The 24,687-nt window shown below is 43.0% G+C and overlaps 1 protein-coding gene across 7 annotated transcripts in view; it reads left to right on the top strand.

The window, feature by feature from the left end:
- TRPM3 (transient receptor potential cation channel subfamily M member 3) overlaps window positions 1–24,687 on the top strand; it is a 1,922,641-nt gene that overhangs the window by 1,390,795 nt on the left and 507,159 nt on the right. The gene's annotated exons all lie outside the window — the stretch shown is intronic.

Genomic DNA, 24,687 nt, shown 5'->3' with positions numbered 1-24,687 from the left:
AAACCACAAAAAAGACAAACAAAGTGCTGAAAATGTATGAAAGGATGGAGTTACTCTCAGATATCAAAATCATAGCAACATCACTCAAACAAACAGGACTGTCCCATGGAATGTTAGACGGCTCAGCCACCCCTAACTCCAACATCTTGGTGATCTCCTCCTTGATGGTGTCCATTACCTTTATGGGGTAATAGTTTCCTAAGTAAGGAAACCAGCGTCCCCTGCACACTATCAACAAAAGGCACAAGGCCCGTAAAGAGATTTTTATAGTGTACTGGTGGTAACCTCATGATTTTTTACAAGAAATATTTCGTTATTTCAACAATTTTGATTGCTTTGTTCAGATCACAAAGGTATTTTAAAATCACCCAATTATTTTTTGACAACTCATCTGTTTATCAAACAAACAGTAATTTATTCATTGTAAAACAACAAATCATAGATCACAATAAAGTGTGGCCCAACGTGTTTCGAGTATCAAAATTCACTCTTCATCAGGGGCAATGCATTCTGTATTCTTAACAATTAAATTTCTGAAGAAAAAAATGAATTAAATTAAATTAATATATATATTCATTTTTGTACATTAGAATCACAACAAGGTACTTCGTTAGTCAAATAGAGGCACAAAAGAGAGAATGTGTGCACGACGCCATATAAACACGACCACTCTCCATTCCACATGTGTATGCGGATAGAGACGCCATATAAACACGACCACTCTCCATTCCACATGTGTATGCGGATAGAGACGCCATATAAACACGACCACTCTCCATTCCACATGTGTATGCGGATAGAGACACATCAGTTCCTACCACCTTCCAGTCTCCTGCCTACTCTGTAAGTACTTCCTTGGACATTTCTTTTCTGCTAACACCTACCCTCTGTAGAGAGCTTACTTTCTCTACTTTTTCTTTTCATCAGATTATGTCAGCTGTTCCACCCGGAAGCCACACATGACTTCTTGTGGGTCCATACTTCATATTTTTTGAGTAAGTTCAACCATATTCTCTGAGCTTTACTTTACCTTCACTTTTGGTGTCTATACTACTTTACCATACTAAGCCTGCACATGATAAAAAGGATCTTTATCTTTACACACCATTCCATATTGTATTCACAGTGGGTGTCAATTAGCACGCCTCCCTTTGGATGGGTCTTGTATGTAAACTTAAAAGGCTCCTAGCATTTATAAACATTTTTTCATTTGTTTGAACAATGAAACTGATTGATGATTTAAAATCTAAAGAAATGCAATAACGTTGTGAATTGCACACATTCTCTCTTTTGTGCCTCTATTTGACTAACAAAGTACCTTGTTGTGATTCTAATGTACAAAAATGAATATATATATTAATTTAATTTAATCCATTTTTTTCTTCAGAAATTTAATTGTTAAGAATACAGAACGCATTGCCCCTGATGAAGAGTGAATTTTGATACTCGAAACGCGTTGGGCCACATTTTATTGTGATCTATGATTTGTTGTTTTACAATGAAAAAATTACTGTTTGTTTGATAAACAGATGAGTTGTCAAAAAATAATTGGGTGATTTTAAAATACCTTTGTGATCTGAACAAAGCAATCAAAATTGTTGAAATAGAGAAATATTTCTTGTAAAAAATCATGAGGTTACCACCAGTACCCTATAAAAATCTCTTTACAGGCCTTGTGCCTTTTGTTGATAGTGTGCAGGGGACGCTGGTTTCCTTACTTAGGAAACTATTACCCCATGTATGTATTCCAGCCTAGATACCAAGGCTGAGCACCTCTCCCCTGCACCTCAAATAGTATACTACCTTTGACTTAATTATTTTGAGATTTTTTCACATACAATATAATACGAATGAAAAATAGGTGTGCATGGTGATTATCTATCTTCCTTGGTGTCCATTACCTTGTCAGACATACAGTGAATTCTGCTCTTCACTGATTTACTGTCTCCACTGTCAATGTCGTGGATACATCAATAACATTTTCCTGGTGTCAGTGAGAACAGACCAGCAGCTGCCAGCAGTCCCACAATTGCAGTTCGCTTTGTTCTGGGGAGATTTAACTCCTTCCAAAGACCCTTCTGTGGACACTGCATGTAACTGCATGTAACAAGTCTGGGAGGGGATCTGTCTCCACCTTGGTCTCATCGTCAGTCATGCAAGCCAACACCAAGTCACCCATGCTGTAGTGAGCCTTCATCTGGTTGACATGAAAGTCCATCTGCATCTGGCTTTGGGTATTTGGATCCATGAGCTAGCTGACCTTACTGATCTTTTCCAGAATCACATAAAACCCAGTCTACCTATTATAAATGACACTGGGTTTGACAGATTCCATAATCCAGACCATCTGTCCTGGAGTAAATTCTGTCACTGTGGCCTTGTGTTCATGCCAGTGCCTCATGAGCTCCTGGCTGACCTCTAGATTCTGGGTACTCAGTTCTCTGTACTTGCCCATCTTGGATCTGAGGCCAAGCACACAATCCACTATACCATGGGAAGGAGTTCAAGGATTGCCCTCCCAACCTTCCCAAACCAGACACTCAAGAGGTCTTGAACTCTGCTCTGTGGCACATCCCGGCAGACAAACAGAAGGCATGGCAAGAGTATTCTCATATCCCACTTTCTACTCAGGGTATCTTCCAAGACAACTAGCATGCCGCTCAGGGTCTTATTGAACCACTCAACAAGCCCATTGGTTTGTGGGTGAAAGATTGTGGAGAACTAATGAATTACACCCTCATTCATCCCACATGGCTGTTATATACGCAGATATGAAAGTGGCACCCCTGCCAGAAATACATTCTTTAGGAAAGCCCACACGAGAGAATATCCCTATCAAAGCATTTGCCACCAAAGGGACTTCAGTGCTTCTTAAGGGTACAGTCTCTGGGTACAAGATGGCTTGATCTACAACAACCAACATTTCCTCAGGGTGGTGTAAGGATCCAAAGGACCCACAATATCCATGCCTATTGTCTCGAAATGCTGTCCTTCCACTGATAGTGGAATTAAGGGGGCCAGTCAGAGCAGACCCTTGGCAAGTGTGGCAAGATCTTACAAATTCCTTAATTTGTACACCCATCTAGGGCCAGTGAACATGGACAGACAGCCTGTCGGCAGCGCTCCTAAGTGACCTGCCAAACGAATGTTGGGAGCCAAGCCCAGTAGGAATCACCTGTGGCATTGGGGCACAGCCAAACTCTGGGGGTCCCCTGCCACATAATTATTGAGCTCACTGTACCAGAGACCATTCTCCCAGTACACCCTGAACATTCTAGGGGCTTTCATCTGGATTGTTTTTCTGCAAGCTCACACATATCTGCCAGAGTGGTACAGTCCCTCTGTATCTTGCAAAAGTCAGCCTAACTTGGACCTCCAGCTTATGACATCTCAATCAGTTCTGGCAAGCCCTTGATGTCTGAAATTACTTTGTTCTCCATCTCAGGATGTGATTGTACACCAGTAGTCAACCCTGAGATTACTAAATCGGGTTGCCACCACAGCAGACACCTGTTTGAACTTAGGCTCTGCACTGGGTAGTACTGGACCCATGTCCTCAAGTGCCGCTTCCCGTGCTGTTTTTCTATCCCTAGATCTAGTGACCACAGCAATTATTTTGGCATAGGGCAGGTCATTCTCTAACAGACAGGCTACTGGATTTGCGTCTTTGACAGACACACATTGTATATACTGTAGATTCCTTGACTGCTCTGCACATTCTCTCCTTGCTGTATATCCCTCTGATTCCTGTACATGCCTTCCTTGCTGTATATACCTCTGACTCTGTATTTGATTTTGTATTGATATTGTATATATTTGTACAGCACTGTAACCAAGCTGAAAGATTTCTGGAGCGATCTGCGCCCTGATACCCTCGGGTCTGGCGCGCATTATAAATAATAAAACAAAACAAAACAAAACATGGCAATAAGAGGTTTCTCTCTCCCAACTAAACTGAACATTCGCATTCGGACATTGGATAAGGCCATCAAACCACCTGACTCACTTGGCTGGATGAGGAATGATCAGATCCTCTTGAACCCACTCGCAGCTATATTATGTACTGCTGGGGCTTTATTCCCATTTATGAAGAAATCCTCCAAAAAGATCTGCATATATGCAGGAACCAGGGTCTTAGCTGGAGACCCAGTAATTTTTCCCCTCAGAGTCACTAGAGAACATTCAGTGGGAAATCATCTATGATGCTTATACTGACTATGGCTTCCTCGTCCATGGGTGTAGCATTATTGCCTGCATGGCTCTACCTTTGGTAGCTGGATCTCCTTTCCTATTTGTCATCTTCCCATGGACAAAGCATCCTCTCGGGGCTCTGGATGTGGGTGCCCCAGTGTCAGGGGTACCCCCACTCCTTCCGTCTGTGGAAGCTGATGAGCCATGCGTCAGGGAATTCCCATTGTGTTTTGGGGACCTTTCTTGACAGGAGGGTGAGTGCCAGTGTCCTTGCCCTCCTCGGGTTTTCTTTTATCAACTGGCTTCTCGTCTGGATAAGATGTGGTCGCCTGAGTCTTTTTCTGGACTCAAGTGCTCAAATACCTGTCAGTAGCTTTTGGTAAACTCCCTGGGTTCTGTGATACTCTTGTCCACAAAATGCTGGTGTAACTCCATCTCTCAATTCAAAATGATATTTCAGATACTACCAAAGTGTGCCCTCAAAAGTGTCAACTTAGTTACCTGGAACCCATCCACTCAGATATTCTAAGGACTGATGTGCAAATGCCTGAAAGGCCTGAACTTCTTTTTTGTGAGCTCTTGATGTACTGGTTTTGCAGTACTTCTTGAAAATGGCAGCTTTCATTGTGTCAGAAATGGTGTTCTCTGCATGAGCTAACTCAATAATTGCATCAGTTCCTGTCACCAGTAGACCGCTTGTAAGGGCTGCTTCCCACTACTATTTTACACCTCCTGGAGGTGGAAGGCTAGTTTCAGTCCTTCAAAACCTTCCCTTCCCACTAGAAGTTCTGCACTCCTGCAGATTCTCCAGTTCCATTTAGCATATATCAAGCGTTACAAGCCCTCTGTTTCAGTTCAGCAAGAGATTCTGCAGCCTCCTGTGCATCCCTCCCCTCATCCCTCATTTTCTGGTCTGCTGAAGCAGCTGCAGTCAGCTGCACCTTCTCTGCAAAAGCAACTTCACTCTATCTCCACCTCTTGTCCCTCTGCTTCTGTTCCACTAAGCCCAACCTTATTTCCTCTTGATGGTACTTCTTTTTGGCTATGTATTTCCCAGTGAGGCCCAGGACCTAACAGAAGCTTTAGACCTTAATGAAGTGTGGATCCTAATTGAGGCCTGAGATCAGTGGGACATTTGAGGCCTTTGGGAGGCAACACTACCCGCTGTCTCAGAAGAATGGTGGGAATTGCCATCACTATTGCTGTCCCCCTCCATCTCCATGCCGCCCAGAGAAATGGGTACCTTAGCTGGGGACTCAAGATCACTAGTGGCACCCTTGCAACCCCCCCATCCTGTAGCTCCCTCAATATGTGGAGGCTCTTCAGTAGTCCAGCCTTCTGAACCGCACTGCTGCAGGGTGTCCGCTATCTTGACACTGCTCATGCAGCTCACTTACTTTTACGTTTTGTTCGGTGCTCATGTCAAGTTACATTGTAGCAATTAAAAAAATGCCTGGCAGTGCTTCTGATTTGGCACTTTTCTATTTTGGATAGCTCATCTCCGAATGTTCTGACACGCTGCGTCTTACAGAACTATGGCAATGGTGGCACCAGTACTCGCAAGATCAAACTACACCAACATAATTTACCTGGCGTGCCTGTTGCCCTATTGAACAGTCTAATAAGACTCCAAAATGCAGCAGCCAGACCTCTTTCCACACTTAAATGACACAAACATCCAAACACTCTGCTCGTTCCAGACCAAACATTCTACCGGCAACTACTACCTAATGTCACACCAATAAGCAGGGCTTCGGTACTTGTGGCCTGCAAGCCACAGAACCACATGATTCACTTCTGCCTTTCACTCTACGCCATTAACAACCCCGTCCCTCCTTTCTTATCTTCTTACATCACATTGCATGTAAAATCAAAGGATTCTGCTATTTGCAAATCAGCAACAGCCTAGGTACATGACCATGGCAGGCCTTTGTAATGGAAATACTGTTGAAATTATCCACTGTTTTATGTTGATAAAACTAAAACTAGAATATGCCCCTCTAAGAACTATTGTTCACAAAAGGCCATCTAAGACATGGTATACTCTGCAACTCTCGGAGTTAAAAAAGGAACATCGATTCCATGAGAATAGGTGGTACCTTTTGAAATCAATGGAACATGCAGCATTGGCAAGATCAGCACTAATCAACTATAAAAATGCCGTATTTCGAGCTAAATCTGATTTCTTGTCAAAAAGAATCATTGCAGCAGCTAATCGTCCACAAGAATTATTTAAAACCATTGCTAACTTTGTTAATCCGACAACCAACACCCTAGTGAAAGTTTCTCCTGTTAATCATGTTAATGGGCTGAATATATTCTTTAGAGACAACATTTTGAATATTCAAAAAATAACATCCGGACTCATAGAGAACCAGATGCTATGTTCCAACCAAAGGCTGCTGCTGAAAACAACGATGTGGTTAGTACATCAGGGACATGGGATAGCACAATTTAGCTTTAAGCAAGTGTCCGAAGATGACATCTTTGCTCTCATTGTCACAACTAAAGCCCACAATAATGTACTTTTCCCGATTCCTGCTCTGGTCGCTAAGCGGCTTTCCTCTGAACTTTCCCCGTTCATGGCTAAATTCGTAAACTTGTCATTAACTCAGGGGGTAGTCCGGGACTCTTTGAAATTATCTGTTGTCTCCCCTCTACTTAAAAAGTCCAGCCTTGATCCAGAGGATTATAATAACTATCGCCCAATTGCGGGTCTCCCCAGACCAGGAAAAGTCCTGGAAAAGGTGGTCACGAGGCAGTTGCAGAATTACATTGAAGACAGTAGTTTTCTTCACCCCGTACAGTCGGGTTTTTGCCCCAAGCACGGGACGAAGATGGCTCTGTTGGCGGTATGGGACTAGCTGATTCAGGCAGGGGATGCTGGAAAACTATCCCTGCTTGTAATGCTTGAACTGTCCGCCGCATTTGATACAGTGGATCGTGGTATTCTTCTAGAACGTTTGAAAACTCTTGTGAAGGTAGATTCCTGTTTTCTTGATTGGTTTACCTCATTCTTAACTGGGCATAAACAGTGTGTACAGATGGGTGGCTTCCTAGCTGAAATTCTTCTTCAGTGTTGCGGAGTCCCTCGGGGATCAGCACTTTCCCCACTGCTATTAAATATATATCTTCACGCTCTAATGCATATTCTGGAGAAATAACATCTCCAATTCCATTCTTATGCTGATGATACTCAGTTATACATTAGACTTGATGATATGGAAGATGCCATCGTTGTGGTGAGCAAGTGCTTGAAAGAAATAGGAGTGTGGATGGAAAATAATTTGTTACAACTAAACCCCAAAAAAACGGAAGTGATTTTATCCGGCCATAAACACTTACTGGAGGGAAGTAGTTGTCCCCCACCACCTCATTTTTGGGGACAAGCCTGAAGTATGCTACTTAGGTCAAAAATCTTGGCTGCATTTGGCAGCGTGATCCAGGTTGTAGTGGCCAGGTCTCAGCCATAATACAGTCAATCTTCTATAATAACCACCTCCTCCGCCAGGCATTACCTTATGTACCTGACACCAACTGTGTGATGGTCGTGGGAGCCCTGGTTAATTCTAAACTAGATCATGGTAACTGACTTTTGACCAATGCCCCGGCCAAAAAGATTTACCATCTACAAAAAGTCCAAAATGCTGGAGTAAGACTGGTCTTTGGTGTTGCCAAGAATACGCCAACTTCAGGCCTATGTCGATCCTTAAACTGGCTAGCTGTTGAGGTCCGCATAAAATTCAAAATTGGATGCCTGGTGTATAAATGTTTGAATGGGTTGGCGCCAGTCGACCTGATAAACAAATTGAAACATTATCTCCTGACCAGGGCGCTAAGGTTGGAAGATCAATGTTTACTTATTATCCCTAGGTCCAAGTATGTTTCTCGAGGAGACTGTAGTATTTCAGTTGATGGACCGAGACTCTGGAACAGTCTCCCACTTACTTTAAGAAGGGTAGATTCTCTGCAAATCTTCAGGACAGGATTAAAAACGTACCTGTTTAAGTAGGTTTTGGTTATGCCATGGCTCTCCTTGCTCTTTTTTGGTAGCAATTTCTAATCATACTGTTGCTTTTGTTCTTCAGTTCTGGATTCCAACTGCGCCAGGATACGATTGAGTTTGTTGTGTGCACATCATAAATATCTCAAAATCAAAATCAGATGTGCTTCTAACATTGGGGCATCAGTTGGATGACAGAAAACTATGGGCACTATGCGATTGTGAGTTTGTGTACTCGTAACAGTTATTGAACAAGGCATTTAAAAAAGGGATAGCCAAAGTAAAAACGTGTTTCTTCATGGCTAATTCAATGTGAATACATCTATGGAGACAGTATTGGATAGGCGGCCTGTATGATCTAAAACATCTTACTGTGAGGGGCACTACAGCATGACGCATGTGTTCAGAATGGGCAGAAATCCTTGACAATCAACACTCTAGAGAGACAACCGCAAAGAAAAACCTGGCATGTCTTCTTTAATTGTTCTCGAGAGGCGCTCCAATGTGCTTTCATCTCTGAGGCTACTGGCTCCTGTGACTAAACAGCTTTGGGCTGACGTCTCTTACCAGTTGGTGGAGACTGAATCTTGCGGCTTTGAGTGACATGCAAAAGGGAGGCACAGTCAGATATGCAAAGGGAGAAACCTGACCATTCTAAACACCAAATGGCATTAGGAGAACAGAATAAAACATACACAATTATTACAACCGCAGATCAATTGTGCCATCCTGTGCAACATTATGACATTTTAAACCTAAAATTAGTGCAGTAAAGGATATTGGATGAGGGTAGCAAACACACTTCTGTGTACATAAGTTTCCTTGGCCTCTAGTATGTCTTTGCCAGTAGAGCAGAAGTCAAAAATGATCTGTAGCAGTGACAAGAATCTCATGTGAGCCAGTTAAGTGTTCTTAGGAGAATAAGTAGAATGGTTGCACATTATGAGAAGGTTAGAACAGCCTGCAAACTATGACCTGTGTGCTCAGACAGGAGCTCGAGTGACATTTAGAAAAGTCCCTGGGAGAAAGTCGAGTTAGTCTTCGAGGAATTAGGCACCCATAGATAAAGGAATCAAGGGGCAGCCTGTTTCATGCACGGCACCTACTTTTCATACTTCCCTTGGCAATAGGCACAACATTTAACATTTTGAGATGGTATCAGCAACACCTCGCAGGAATGTGTGATGGGACCCCTGAAGGGTCTTAAGAAACCAATGCTCAAATGCTCCACAGGTCAGCATTTCAAAGTGTGTATTGCATGAGCTGGGGCCATCATGACAGTTTGCTGCATCATTGGCGTCTTGGCCGCAGTTTTCAGCAGATTTGCAATAATCAGGTCTCAAGCTGCGGTCCAGGAGTTGAGGCAGTGTTATGGACGATGGCTTTAAGTCTCCCTTCGGGAATTAGTAGTTGATAGGTAGCTTGTGTCTTGATAGTGGGTTTATTTACCAAGCCAAGATTTTTTCCAGTGTGCATATTATGATGCCCCCCCCCCTTGCGGGTTGAAGTTTGGGAGTTTCCAGGTCATTGTGGTGAACCCACCAGCATGAAGGGAGATCCATAGCAAATTCAATTATTCATTGGCTTACTGGCTATCATTTTCCTGATCTCCACCTAGCCTTCACTTCAGTGCTCTTTGAATTCTGATGAAATTAATGTCTTTTCAGTGCAGTTCTTTTTTGCTAGTGCTCTTTCTTCATCAAGAGGTCTAAACTCTGATGCTCGGCATACCTCCACATGCTTTCCTGAGGCCGAAGCTTCAAGGAAAAGATGCCCATACCTTCCTCCAAAACTGAGGAATGAATTCACTAGTGCATCTCGCTTCACAGTATATTTTTTTTTTATATAAATGCCTGAGGCAGATCAGACCTCTGTGGTTTGCCCAAGACAGGTGTTTTTTTCCTAAGGTTGTAATTTGTTTTATGTTGGGGCACAGGTCTTGGAATTAAAAGTTATGTTGGCTAAGATATCAGAAGTAGGTGAACCTGTCACTCATAAAATTAGACTCCTTTGCAGAAACTATCTTACATATGTGACGAATCTAGCATTATCCTCACTGATCCCCTGGAGGGAATCTTCTCTTACGTGGCCAGGGAAAGGCAGAAGCTACCTGACTTTGACCCTGGGGGTGGCTAAATGTGGGAGGACCATGTTGGGGAGGGCAAACTCCCAGGAGGTAAAAGAATATTACACTTAAACAGCCCTTCAGTGGTAACTCCTAGTTACACCCATGAGCTTGTACGGTTTATAGTCAAAATATCGAAACAAAAATATCGAACTAAAAAAATCTTGAAAAAAAAATATCGAAAATGAAAATATCGAAAACATATACATAGAATTAAAAGGGTCAATTCCTCGAAAATGTAAATGTCGAAAAAAAAATTACGAATATGAATAAGTAGAAATAAAGAAAAAACAAGAGTATCATTTACTATAAGGGGGGGTTCCCCCCCAAACCCCCCACCACCCCCTCACCCAGCACCCCGAGGCCAGCGGCCCCCACCCCCCCACCCTACTCTCAGCCCACATACTCGACACAAGAGTTTAGAAAGGGTTAAACTCATAGGTGAAAACCACGAGTAAAGAACCTTGTTTAGGTACCAAGAAAGCAATAACGGTTGTGGAAAACCGTCATTACCTGACAGGACATCACTTGACACGGTACTGCAGGAAATCGCTTGGATTTATTTCACAAGACAACAGGTACTATTTATAGAACGAACATGTAAATAGACATTAAATAATCATACCACATAGAAATATATGACAGGAAACATTTTTTTAGTTTGTTTTAGAATACGAAATGGAAAACAAAATGGAATTTGTGACAAATCAAAAGGGAGGGAAGCAGTTGATTTTAAATGGATACTTTTTCCATAAGGAGTATGAGAAAAATGAACGAGTTTACTGGAAATGCACTGAATACAAAAAAAATAAATGCAGCGCTCGAGCGATTACAGAGGGAACTAATGTGAAAAGTAAAAATGAACATAACCATCTGCCAGACCAAACAAATATTATTATAAAAAACATTATCAGAGCTAAAAAGAAAAGCCGAAGAAAGTCACGGCGAAGCAAGTGGATCGGTACTGGCAACAGTTTGTGACCAATTACCAAGACATATAACGGCACAGTTACCGGCTGAGAAGTTGATGCAACGTACAATAAACAGAACTAGAAATCAAAAGGAGAATCTGCCACCTGCACCAGTGTTATTTCAAGACATTACAATCCCGGATGTTTTAAAATTAACAAAAAACAGAGACATTTTTCACCATGCCACACTTGATTTGAACAATGAGAAAATATTAATATTCTCCACTGCTAGTAACTTTCACCATCTAACTCAAAGTGACAAATGGCAAAGTGACGCAACGTTCAAAGTGTGCCCGCAACCATTCCTCCAGTTTTACACAATACATGACACAATAAACGATAAAATCATTCCACTTGTGTATATATTAATGCCAAAAATAACTGAAGAATCGTACAGAATCGTGTTTAATAAAATTAAGCAAACTACGCCTGAATCAAACCCTACAACAATAATCATGGACTACGAATCAGCACAAATTAAAGGATTTTCATCAGTATACAAAGAGGCAAAAATTCAGGGATGTTTTTTTCATTTTACGCAAAGCATATGGCACAAGTTGCGAAAATTAGGACTAAGCACAAAATACACAGAGGACAGTTGCTACCAGTTTAACATAAAGAAACTTTTTGCATTGGCATTTGCACAAGTAAATTATGTTATTGATTTTTATGAACATTTAATTGACAGTGACTATTACAAAAATCATGAAGAGGAAAATAGTGATTTATTGGACTACTTTGAAAACACCTGGATTGTACAATTAACTAGAAATGGAACACGACGAAGGCCAAAATACCCAGTGAATTTATGGAATTGTTATCAAGCAACATTGGAAAATACACCTAGAACAAATAACGCCCTGGAGGGATGGCATAGCAGGTTGAATAAAAACTTCAACATCCATAACCCCACATTATGGCATTTTTTAAAAGACTTACAGAATGAAGAACAACACCAGTAATTTAAAATAGCACAAACAGTTTCATTAGCTAACCAAGCACAACCAAGAAGAAAATACAGGGACTACGAGGGAAAACTGGTACAGTTAATACAAAGTTTTGACCCACAAAATAAGGAAACCTTTTTAGACTCGGTGGCATTTAACTTAAAATGTTAAAAAATCACTTACGGTTCAGGAACATATCCAATCCAGTGTGCCATGGCAAAAATAGATCCAAAAAAGACATCCTGGTGGTCCAAAATACGGAAACTAGAACAGAAATCCATGGAAAAAACCCCAAGAAAACATCCAAAAAACATCGGAATCGACAACAAGGAAAAAATACACAAAAAATCCAAATCCACGAGGGAAATAAAGTGCACATCCAGGAAAAACCCGGACGCAAAAAAAACCAAGCTGCTCCATAAAAAAAACAAGAAAAATCCAAATGAAGGCAGAAAAGAAAGTGCAACTCCCAAAAAAATCCCATTGCGAAAAATAACACGATGCTCCATGATCCAAAGGCAGGGAAAATACAAATCCATCAAAACCAAGTAAATCCGTTGGAAAAAAAAAAGCAATCCATGGAAAAAAAACAAAAAAAATCCATAAAATCCACGAGCAAAATGACGGAGACGCGACCGCTGCAGAACCCGATACAGAATGAACTTTAAAAATGGCGCTTACGCATACGTAGGCCAACGTAACGTGCATTTACATATGTAAACAATAACAAAGATTAAATGTATACTACTAGTTATTCTTGATGCAAAATCACCATCTAGTGAAAAATAGATATATTGCAAGTTAGAAAACAGAAAATATTACTCAAGTTAAATGGACATATATATGTATATATATATATTTAGCATTAAATAAATTGCATTTTATTAATTTACTAATTTAAAACAAGTTGTTCAAAAATATCACAAAAATACAAGTTATAACAAAAATAAAACCTAAACACTTAAGTAGATATTATGTTGTTTGTTTCATTAAATGTAATGTATTTACCTGAAATATGATTATAAAAAAGTTGAAGTGATTTCGAGATTATAGTGAAAAATTCGATATTATGACTTTTGAGATTTTTTGTTTTAGGTCAAAAATGTTCGAGATTATCTTTTTCGAGATTTATAAATTCGAGATTATGACTGACCACCATCTTGTACCACACTCCTGTATGGCTTATTCTAACGTAGATACTGAATTCCCAGGTTTTTATAGCCAACAACATTATGCACCCCCGCCTTTTCTAGTACCGAGACGAGGAAGAGGGTTAAAATAATGAGGATGACCAAACACGACAAACCAGCGCAGCATTCTAGTCACTAGAAACTGCTAAATAAGACCAGGACATTTAAAATTGACACAGCTGAGCAAGCTTCTGACTTGTTCTGACCCTGTGTCGGAGTCCGGAGGCGAGCAGAGGGAAGAACGCAGTACTGAGGCTGATGGATACAGTGTGCAGTGAAGGTAAGTTGGGAGAAGTTTGCTGCTTCCCTATCACGGGCAGCTGGGGCTGCCAAAGATGGATAGAGGCCAAGCAGGAATGAAGCGTCTCACAGGAAGCACTGCCGGTCAGTGGGAGAGAAGTGAAGAGGGCGGAGAAATTCGACAAACCCAGAAGACATGGAGAAACACCAGTAAGCCCAGGGAGAGTACATGGGTTATTGCGGCGCCTCAGTGTGAATACTGTGTACCGCATACTACGTGAGAGAGCCCAAATGAAGAAGGCAATATAATTAATAAAGATACAAACATTTTGAAATACCTAAGCGAACACAATAGGATTGATATGAACATTGTGAAATGTCTAAGCAAAGGCAATAGAATGAATACGAACCTTGTGGAAAACCTGAGTGAAGGCAATATAATTGATACGGATACGAACATTGGCAAAAGCCTAAGTAAAGGCAGTAGAATTGATATAAATATTGTAGAAAGCCAAAGTGAAGGCCGTTGAATGACTACAGAAAAAGACAGTATATTTGATACAAAGCTTGTGAAGAAAGGGTCAGTGACCCAGTACTGGAGAAGTGTTGTTTTGTGGATACAAAAGAGAGTGAAAAGAAAGTGAAAAAGCCCTGGCAGGATAGTGAACCAGGCAAACAGTGCGTCTGGGACTCACACCCACGTAAGAAAGTTGAGACACCCTGGCAGGAGAGTAAGCCAGGGGTGAAAGAAGAAGTAAGAAGAGAAGTGAAAGGAAAAGTGAAAAGAGACAAAGGGGTTAAATAAAACACCTTGAAAGTGTGGAAATGTAATCAGTAATCAAATGGCAGGTCCATACCCCTTTTTAAGAAGAAACTATGATACCTTGGCAGGAGAGTATACCAGGGAGAGAAGAAGGATTATGAAAGCTCAGGGGTCAAAACCCCTCTGTAAAAATAAGAAACCATAACAGTTGATGCAGAAATGGTAAAGGAAACAAAACAAGTGACAAAGCAGTGATGCCCTGGCAGGAGAGTAAGAAGATAATTGAATAAACCTAAAATTGTGGAATGGTGACAAAAGGAAAACTGTAGTCCTTAAAGAGAAACAGGATCAAGACAGAATGAAATTAAATATCTCAAAGAACTGTGACATTGGAAGGAAATCAGAGGGAGAAGAAAGAAATCCTTATTTCTTCTGAGTGACAAGAGAAACATCTAATAAGTGAACACTAAAGAGATTCAGGGGTGTAATCCCACCCTTTCCCCCTCACCGTCTGGAAATTATAAGATAACAGAGTGGATATAAAGGAGTAATCAGGGAGAAAGTCATCTATTTGGGACACATTGGACCATTATTGAATTTTTTGGAAGCGCCGGACAAGCCATGAGAAACCAGAAAAAACATACGGGAAGGAAACCCCCTTTCCTGGTGGAACATTATAACATTATTCTTATCTTTTCTGAACCTTAGAACGTTATGTTTGGAACTTCTGGAGAAAGCTATAAGTCTGTAGCTCATAGAAATCCCCATTTACACCTTGCATTTAGTTTAGAGTTTAAGGGTCAGTTTAGGGGTTTGGCCACAGGACTGAGGACGCTTTATTTGTTTAACATTCTGACACAGAATGTTAGTTTTGTTTGAGGCTGGGAAACCCCTCTTAGACTAGGGACATGTAGGATATCCCTAACCCCTCTTATTATTTTGACAATAAAAGTTCATAACCAATACTTAACACTGTCCCCGAGTCTTACTCTTGATCCCTTACACATCCCACCGCTTTCAGATTCCCTGGAGTAGCTGCAGACCATGCAAATAGAAGCAGTGCATGGTATAAATCCCAAAAATAGTGCATTTGCTTTTAACCAACAAAATAAACATTCAGTTTCCTAACGAGTTGAAATGACTGTGAAAAAGTTAACTGTTGGGTAGAAAGAGGGTGAGTAATTTGCATCATACTAACCCCAAAAGTCTGCCAACCATTTTCACAAGAGTCGTAGATGTTGGCCCAATCTCTTAGGAAAAGGTTCTAGGGAAAAAATGACAATGCTGAAGATCTCAGAGACCATGTTTTAAGTAGAAACAGAACTTCGTTTTCGGCTCAATTGTTACGCTCCCCTGGTATCCACGGGGACGCCACCCAGCCAGCTGGTCGCTGATGCCCTTCCTGATGATTCCCCTGTGGTCTCGGTGTCAAGGGAATTCTTCCCGGAAAATGAAGACTATGTCAGGACTGGGCGACCAAGGTAAGCAGTTTAATCCCCCACCTCCTTATATTTCCAGCCCCTCCAGGTTCTCTTCTCACCTGGTTTCCAGAATCGGTGGGCTCTCCATCCTGCTCTCTGGGCAGGGGCGCGTTGGCTTTTGTGGGCGCTGGCGGTCCAGTTACTTCACTGACTGCGGCCCTTGTAGTGTCATTCAGGTAGGTCTTATTGCAATTAATGTCGTCGTAGTTCTTGCATGCCTTTGTCTGTTCTAATGTCTCTTTTTATCTCCCCTAGGGGCGTGGAGTGTCCACTCGGAGAACGGGATGTGCTGGTTCTCACCGGGAGATGATGGCGCGCTATAGAGCTATGGTGCGGTAAGGAGGCGCTTTGCGTAGCGCAGCGATGCCTTGTCCTCACTGACATGTGTTTTTCCCCTTTTGTAGGTTGCGGAGAGTACCCAGTGCAGATGGGGTTTCCGGAGCAGTGCCGGTCGAGAAGTAACCAGCCAGGTAAGTCTTTAAGCGCTTTTATGGTTGTAATGTCTCTAGTACCTCCGTTAATAATGTCTTTCTCCTTTTCTCAGGTCCCTCGATCCGGGCGGCGAACTCCTCCAACAGAGATGCCCAGGAGCTGTGAGCAGAGATGGATGAAGATTGCAGGTAAGATTCTGCTGCTAACGATGTTTCTTTGTTTTTTCTGCAGGTCCGGAATTCGTCGGGTTCGCGAGAAGCTGGACACAGTGAGCATCACGTTGCTAGAAGCAAAGTAACACAAAGCGTGTGTTCTTGTTCGGGTGTGGTTTGAATAGCCACTGTAAAGTAGTCCAGGTAAAGTAGTCCCTAGGCCACCACAACCAAAGCACTAGACCGCATAGCTTGGTTCTAGGAACCCAGCTATGTGGATGCCTCCATGTTGGCTGAAAGCCTTAATAAAGTAGTCCCTTAAGCAGATGCCTCTCCCAATTGATGAGCTTGGTGCCCAAGGCGCCAGGACTGGCCCCAAGAGGGCTTGAAAAGTGGAAGTCTGGCCTTATTAAAGATCCGAGCCCTGATTCTACCTGGCTTGTGGGCTTGCCAGTGGGGGTCAGGGCTGAGGGTCGTGGCATCAATTTAATAAGGTGCACCAAACTACACCGAGATTAAGCAGTGTACTTACCTCCTGTCTGGACAGGGGTACATCTGAAGGATCCAATCACGAGTAGTGGGTTCTCATCAAACTAAAATCCAAAAGAAATCCGCAAAGGGAGGGATTTTAGGAGAAGGTGGATCAACACTGAATCCCAAGAGAAACAACCACAAATTGAGTCAGAGCGAGTTTGGGTGCAAACAAGCATGGTAATGGGACAGCATCCTCGTTGCCTTACAGCATCCTCTTTCCAGTAAGGGCTACTTCTGGCTATTTTCTTGTGACTTAAAAGTAATGTGTACATCCTGGATATAGTGCACAATGTAAGAATTATATTCTGACGTATGGATACCTGTGTGGCTCATTGTAGATGAGCCATCATCATGATTGAAACTGCCGATTGGTCGCACTGACCGCTTCATGGAGGGTTAATGGAGAAGCTGTGCTTTAAGTCTTGTGCAGCGAGCTGAGTATTGCGGTTGCAAGTAAATCTGCCATACTAATTTGGATATAAAGAACATGTGTATTGCAGATTTGTTAATATGTCTTGAAAATACATATTTAGCATTGCACTGAAATTGCCCTACACCAAGAGGGGTCGCCTTTAGTTTGTCCTCACCTGGCTTTTAGTAGACAATCACAAAATGAATGTTTCCAGCTAATGTGGGATAGCTCCCCAAAATTGAAAGGAAGGAGCAGAGGATGATGTGTGGGGGATCTTACAGGAACTGAGCTCCACTTCTTCATTTTGTATGTGTAGCCCGTTTCCCAGCCCTTACCCAAGCCAGGGAACATCCACTCCTGGTCTAGGTCAGGGGCAGTTCCCATGGAAACCACAACCCCCTTGACCCAGCCCGCTGGAATAGGGAGGGGCGCTGAATCTGCTAAATAGAATTGCTGAAACAGTAACATGAGCTACACTGTGAGCTCTTAGATCACTAAAGGACACAGACGCCACAGTGAATTTTATAGGCATCCCACCGGGGACTCCTCTTTATTTAATAAAAACAATCATACCCTTTCTCTAGGATTCCCCTGGCCTGAGCTCCAACTGACTGCAGACCTTCTACATAAGCTCACACTTCCTTGGAGGGGTCTCAGGGAACCTTATGGTGAGTCTGGCGCCACAGACCCCCTATCTAAACTCAGGTACAACCCACATAAAGTGTGAGGCCAGAGGATGACTTCTGTGGCTGGTCCCATCTTGTTAGGCAGCCTCTGGTAGGCCGAAACCCTATCCCACTACCTCACGCCAGAGTACCTCTCCTCTACCCCCTAATTTAAATAATGGCCATCTATATATATTTTCCTATCCCAACTTTTACCTCTACTTAACGTTCCCCCAACACTTTTACTTCTATTACTTCTCCCTGCTTACCAATGACCCTACATAACAGTACTTGAATAAATATACATATAACTGCACATACATATATACATTGACTTGCAAGATATTGGCTTGGAGGTTATCCGACATCACTGCTGCACCCTCTGTGCCATATTGTCTTCAGCTGTGTCCCCACTGTCATGAGGATGCTACCATGTTCACTGCTGTGCTTCCCCTGGCCATTTAATTTGAGGCGGCATCCCCATGACAACAGGCACGCTGGCAGAATCACCGCCAGGCTCCGTGGCCTCAATTTGACTTCTGGCCGGCCCACTCTGCAATGCATCATGACACTGAGCAGGGGGGTGGGCACTGTATTCATCCCAGGTTGCTCCCCACTGGGCAGCGCTGTGATTTTCTTCACCTGGGTGCTTAATGGAGCAATACAGGTCTTCCTCTTTCCTCCTCTTCACCTGGGTTGGCCTGCAAGGCTAACCCGGGACTTAATTATTTGCCACTCCACCCACATGGGTGGTGGGAACTTCGCTGCTTCCTTGCTTCACCTCCCAGGACTTCAATTAAGGTCCCGCCTTGCTGACCAGGAGGTGGGCCATCAAGCGGCACTGCCAAGCAGCCTAGTCTGGGCCTCCCCCCACACAAGGCCCAGGCTGGGCTGCTCTTCATGGGCCCAGAGAGCATCTGACACACTGCCTGGGCTCTGGATACTATTGGGCCCGACCGGTGTGACCCCCATATGGGCCGAGCTGTCCCTTGCATAGCAGTTCAGGGACATCCATCCTAGGATCAGTCTCTGGGGGGGACTCTCCATGGGCCGTCTGGCACCATTAGCAGGATTTAAAGCCTGGGGGCCGCTCGAGGCATCGACACCCCCAGTTAAGTCTCTTTCTGCTTCTTTTCACTTTCTGCCCTCTGTGTTCTTTTTCCAACCGTCTCTTTTTAAAATCCTCTCTGGATGTGTTTGTCTCCCTTGCCCCGCCCATTACAGGGGAGCTCCATTCTATTGTTCCTTTCTTCTTTTCCCTCAGCATTCCATCCAGCCTCTCACATGTAGCTGCACTAGCTGGGCCCTGTGGGGCCACGAGCTACACATTGCTTATATTCCCTCTACAATTCAGAGCCAATTAGACAGTTACAGAATGTTTCTTTCTGTAGTTAGAGTAAATCGCGTTGCTGCTGAGTTGAAATGCAGTGATATAGTGTGTATGCTGTGCACAAGAGGCACATGTTGGGCCGTGCAAGCATAGGAGTGCATATCCATTACATTACACATCTATTGTTTTCTTTTAATCGCCCTAGTATCACCTTCCCGGCCCTGCAAAGTGCTTACTTCTAGCATTATTATTTGCCCTCTTTCCAGATTTTGCTGCCACAATAGTGCACTTTTATCGTTCATACAAACATGACACTTTGATGCCATTTGGAGCATCTCTAGCAACATTTCCCAGATCTTGAATGAAGAAAGAGAGGTAGAGTTGACAAATCGATTACTTAAATGTTAGCCCTAGCCTTCCTTCTCTTAAATGCATGTTTTCAGAAGATATAGTGGTCACTGTACCACTAGTTTGTTCTATACATGAACTGTTATGTGGTGTGGAACTGTTGGACAACAATATCAAATGTCATATTAGGATTGACACTGAAAGTAAAGTCTAGACAACCACATCCTCTGCATCCTTTCTAGATCCTGCTGGAGGAAAACTCCCTAAAGCCCTTGTATCAGTTACAACTAGTACAAAAAGAAACACGCTTTGGCAAAGCCAGTTGTTTTGGCATTTGCAGTTTATTTATTTGTATTTATTGGTTATTTATAATGCAGCCAAATGGTGTTTCAAGGCGCATCAAGACAGACAAGGGGGGAGAGGGAAAAGAAACGAAATAAAAATTATGCTACTAGGTCTTGAGACATTTGGAACGTGCAAGTGATATAACATGAATGCAATGCATGGGAGAAGTGGGGGAGGGGAGTGTAGGTCGGGGAGGAACAGGGGTGAAGAATAAGCAAAAACAAAAACAAAGCAAAACGATCCTACTAGGCCTTGCGACAATTTATATTGTGCAAATGCTGTAACATGAAATGGAGGGGGGGTGCAGGTCGGGGAGTAACGGGTGAAAAAACAAAACAAAAACAAAGACATCCTACTAGGCCTGAGACAATTTGGATTGTGCAAGTGTTGTAGCATGAAATGCAGAGGCGGGGGAGGAGGGGAGGGATAGGTGGAGAGGATGGAGCAATGCTTGGAGGGAGGGAGGTGAAGGGACATTAAATGCAAGTGAACAAGTTCAAACACAGAACACGGTTGGAAATGATGATACAGTGGGGTGGGCAAGAGTTTGGGAAAGCTTCATCTCATGGTATAGAGGGCTACAACAGGTGTGCATTAATAGGTAGACAACGACGAACAAAAAGGGAGCACAATTTTTAAAGCCCGCCTCTTGGTGCTGAGGGTCACATCAAATAAGCAGCAGCAGGTTGGCAAACAGAGACAATGAAATGGCTGAATAATTTTGAAGGCCACACCTCATAATGTACAGATATTACAACAAAAACTCCCAACCATGGATGCAAATAGTGAGGTCTAGCAGATTCACAAGGGTCAAAGTAGGCAGGTATAGAAGTGGCAAACATCCACAGCAAACGTTGGCAGAATCAATGTACGCAGTGCCAGGCCTTGGCGGCACAAGTAAAAGATATTGAGCAGTTGGGAAGCTGCGGCAGCATAGGATAACAGAGTTAGAGCCATAGCTGGTATGGTGCAGATGTCAAACAGTAGCGGCACGGCTGAAAGAGTTACAGAGGATGCTGTTTAAGAGAACCGTGGCAGCGTTTGGCTGATGCAGACAAAAGTGCGCATAGAGTAAATTGAGATGCCATGAAAGTAAGGGATTTGGGCTGTGAAAAAAGAGTCAAGGGGAGACTTGTGGAACAGGAAGAAGAAAACCAGGCTTATGTCTGGGTTAACGCTGTGCGGGCAGGAGCCAAGAGAAGGCTCTGAGGGCCCGGAGAGGAGCAGCAATGGACCAAGCAAAAATAAAAAAGACAACAAGGCCATAGGAGGAGGCTTTGTGGTGGTGCCGTAGGAGCAGCTAGAGAGGTAGGAGTCAGGAAGTGAGGCGTGCAGCCAAGGGTCAATGTGTGGCAGCAGCGCTTACCTTGTGATCCTAATATTTGGTGATGCTGCGATCAACCCATTGGAGGAAGGGCAAAATCGGAGACAGCACAAGGAGGAAGAAATGATAGCATGGGAGGGAATGAAGGGCAGTGCCGGTGGGTGGGGGAACAATGTGTGGGGAGGAATACGAAATATATGGCAACACAAGGGAGAATAAAACAATCTTATAGATGAAAGTTAGGTCAGCAACAGTACACAGGAGCATCGTACAACATTTGAAGGAAGGAGTGACAGCGAAAATGGGGGGAACGAGTGACAGAGCAAAGGGGTGGGGGCAGAGCAACAGCACACAGTGAATGGAGGGACAGTGCTAGAGGGGAAAGGCATGACAGTTGAAGGTGGGGATGAGTGACAGCGCATGGAGGACAGGAGCGACAGTGAAAGGGAGAGGTGCAACAGTGCATAGTGGGAGGTGTGACCGTGCAAGGGGTAAGGAGTGGCAGAGCAAGGGGGGGAGGAACAGCACAGGGGGAAGGAGAGGCAGCGCAGGGGGGAACGGAACAGTGCAAGGGGGAAGGAGGGACAGCGCAAGGGGGGGTGGAGGTGCAGCACAAGGGGGGTGGGAGACAGCACAAGGGGGGAGGATCAACAGCAAAAGTGGGGACTGACATCTGTTGGTTGTATGCATAATTGCAGCCTTTGGTCGTAGTTGTTCTATATTTGAATTTTGATCTCAAAGTGATTTCCTGCAAGGACATGTTTATTTTGCCAGTGGTACTGCACCTACTCACTATATAAAATAAAATAAACAAGAATCAGGAAAACAGGAAACTAAATTGTAAACAGGTTGTGAGCAGAAGAAAACATTTTTTAGTGGTGCTACACCTCTTTAATTAACTACAACAAAGATGTTCTCACAACTTTTTGATTGGAGAGGTGCAGTACAACTGACAACGTACAGATGTCCTAATGAGAAAACACATTGAGATTGGAGAGGTACAGCACCCACGGGCAACATACAGATGCCCCACAAGAAATCGGATTTCTTATGAGACAATCTGTATGTTATTATTGCTACTGCAACTTTCCAAAAAATAATCGCTTGTATAGTAACAGTATCCAGAAAGGGAAACCTTCATGTAGCCCAACAGGGCCAAGAAAGCCGCCCAAATATAGCCCACCTCCCTCTGGCTCTGAAATGCGGCCAAAGCTTGGAACGTGATTGACACGTGACATGGTACAATACTCCTATTTGAGACAAAATTAGTTAAACAAGCCACTATTTGATTACATTGGCGTAATGGAACAAGAAATAACATTTAGTGTGTCTTGATCATGCCACGGCCTTTCCAGTTGCCATGCCAACCACAAAGTCATCTTCATGGCACCCCATTGCTCTCTCTTATCTCTGTAGCAATGGTGTTGGCGGTAATTTGGTGTCTGCACCACTAAAATGCGCCAGCCCCAAAACCAAACATCAATCCAGGAGGACCCCATTATTTTGCCCAATACCACCCACTTGGTGTCAACACAACAGGCCACACATCATCCCATCCAGCTCTGGTGTGACAGTTCCACTACTTTTGTTGCACTCCTATCTCAGGGGAGGACTGAGGGGAAAGCTTGGGTGAGAGGACAGGGGCATACCTTCTAGAACACTGGAGTATAACAATGAGACATCCCTGAGAACATGGATTCCCTCAGCTGCGTGACTGAAGCTGTCTCACCCTTTATTTCTAGATTAACTGCGTACGCATCTGTAGCAATCAAAAGCTGTTATTATAAAGATGGATCCTGGAACTTGGGCAATTTATCGGCAGAGATGGGCACACTTTGTGGTCTACTTTTGCCCACAACTTCTAACGTCCAAAGAGCGATTCATTGTCGTGGCATAAGCTTTTGCTATTTCCGAGAGCAGAGCAAAAAGTGGGGCACAGTTTTTCGCTAAATCCACAATGAGTTCTGAAGTAAATTGAATGTTATGCTTCGGTGCTTCTACTCAAATGTGTGCATATTGTTCTCCCAGGGCTAAAATAAAGAACATTATTTGTGATTGATATTTTTTGTATAGTTATTGTAATATTTGTTTGCTGAAATTCCTTTTTTTTTAAATGTGTACCTGGGACTTCATTCACAATTTGTATATTGCAAGTAAAAAAATGGTGTTTAGGATATGAAAGCATACCCATACCTAACCCTCAACCTTACAGTGAAAAATGTCCCTCCCCTATGAACAGGAAAGTGTTCCTGCTGTTAAGATGAAACCAATGTCTTGCTGTTATGGGCCCACGACTGGGACGTGCCCAGGAGAAGGGAAATTGTCGAATATGCATACACACCTCGTGAATTAGCAACCATCAAACATGTGTTAATGCATTGAGATAAGTGAATGCCCCTGAGATGTGTGATTTATTTGAAGTCTGTATATAGATGTGATACCATTTTAACTGATGTATTTCGGATCCGGTGTTGGCAGGCAAACAACTGTCACTAAGTATTGCAGTAGTAAAGCTATGAACTGTAATTGGGGATACATTGAAACAAATCTTTCAGGCTGCGAACAATATTTAAATATAAGGAAAATAATTGTATATGTGATGAGGAATATTTTGTATCTATTTTATTTTGCACATTTCCATATGTGATGTATGTATATTGTGTGTAAAGTTATATGATAACTATATGACACTTGGAATTAAAAACATGGGTTTTTGAATTTCTCGAGTGTTCTTTGTAGTGTTCACAGTAACAAAACATAGCAACTGCATACTTAGAATTTGGAAATGGTTCTAAATGCAGTTTCATGTAATTTCAGGCTGTGCTGCATTCAGTGCATGTGTGGGTTTGTGTGGCATTACGCTAATCATTGTGATTGTGTTTACCCTATTTCCAGTCGTGGTCATGATCAAGCTGCAGAGTTTCTTACAGTTTTTAAAGAGTCACGATGTCCAATATAGCAATGGAGTGTTGGTTGTCAACATGCTAGGAGCCGGTGTTAACACAGAATGCACTACCTATTTTGGCACACCGCCCACCCACCTGAGCATGAGTGTGATTTTCTGTGGGCTGTCCTGTTCATGGTCCAGTTGATGGGAAGGATGCCTTGTGGTCCTGATGCTTCTCCTACACCTGATGGCTTGTCTCTGATGCAGGTTGGCACTAGGACCCTGTGGCGCCTTTCCCTTCCAACTGACCAAAAAGCAGCGATAAACTGAGTAATTACCACCTCCCT

This window comes from Ambystoma mexicanum, chromosome 6p (genome assembly GCF_040938575.1).
Source record: "Ambystoma mexicanum isolate Mex_15411 chromosome 6p, UKY_AmexF1_1, whole genome shotgun sequence".
In the NCBI taxonomy this organism is placed as follows: Eukaryota; Metazoa; Chordata; class Amphibia; order Caudata; family Ambystomatidae; genus Ambystoma; species Ambystoma mexicanum.
This window is presented reverse-complemented; position numbering and strand designations above follow the sequence as displayed.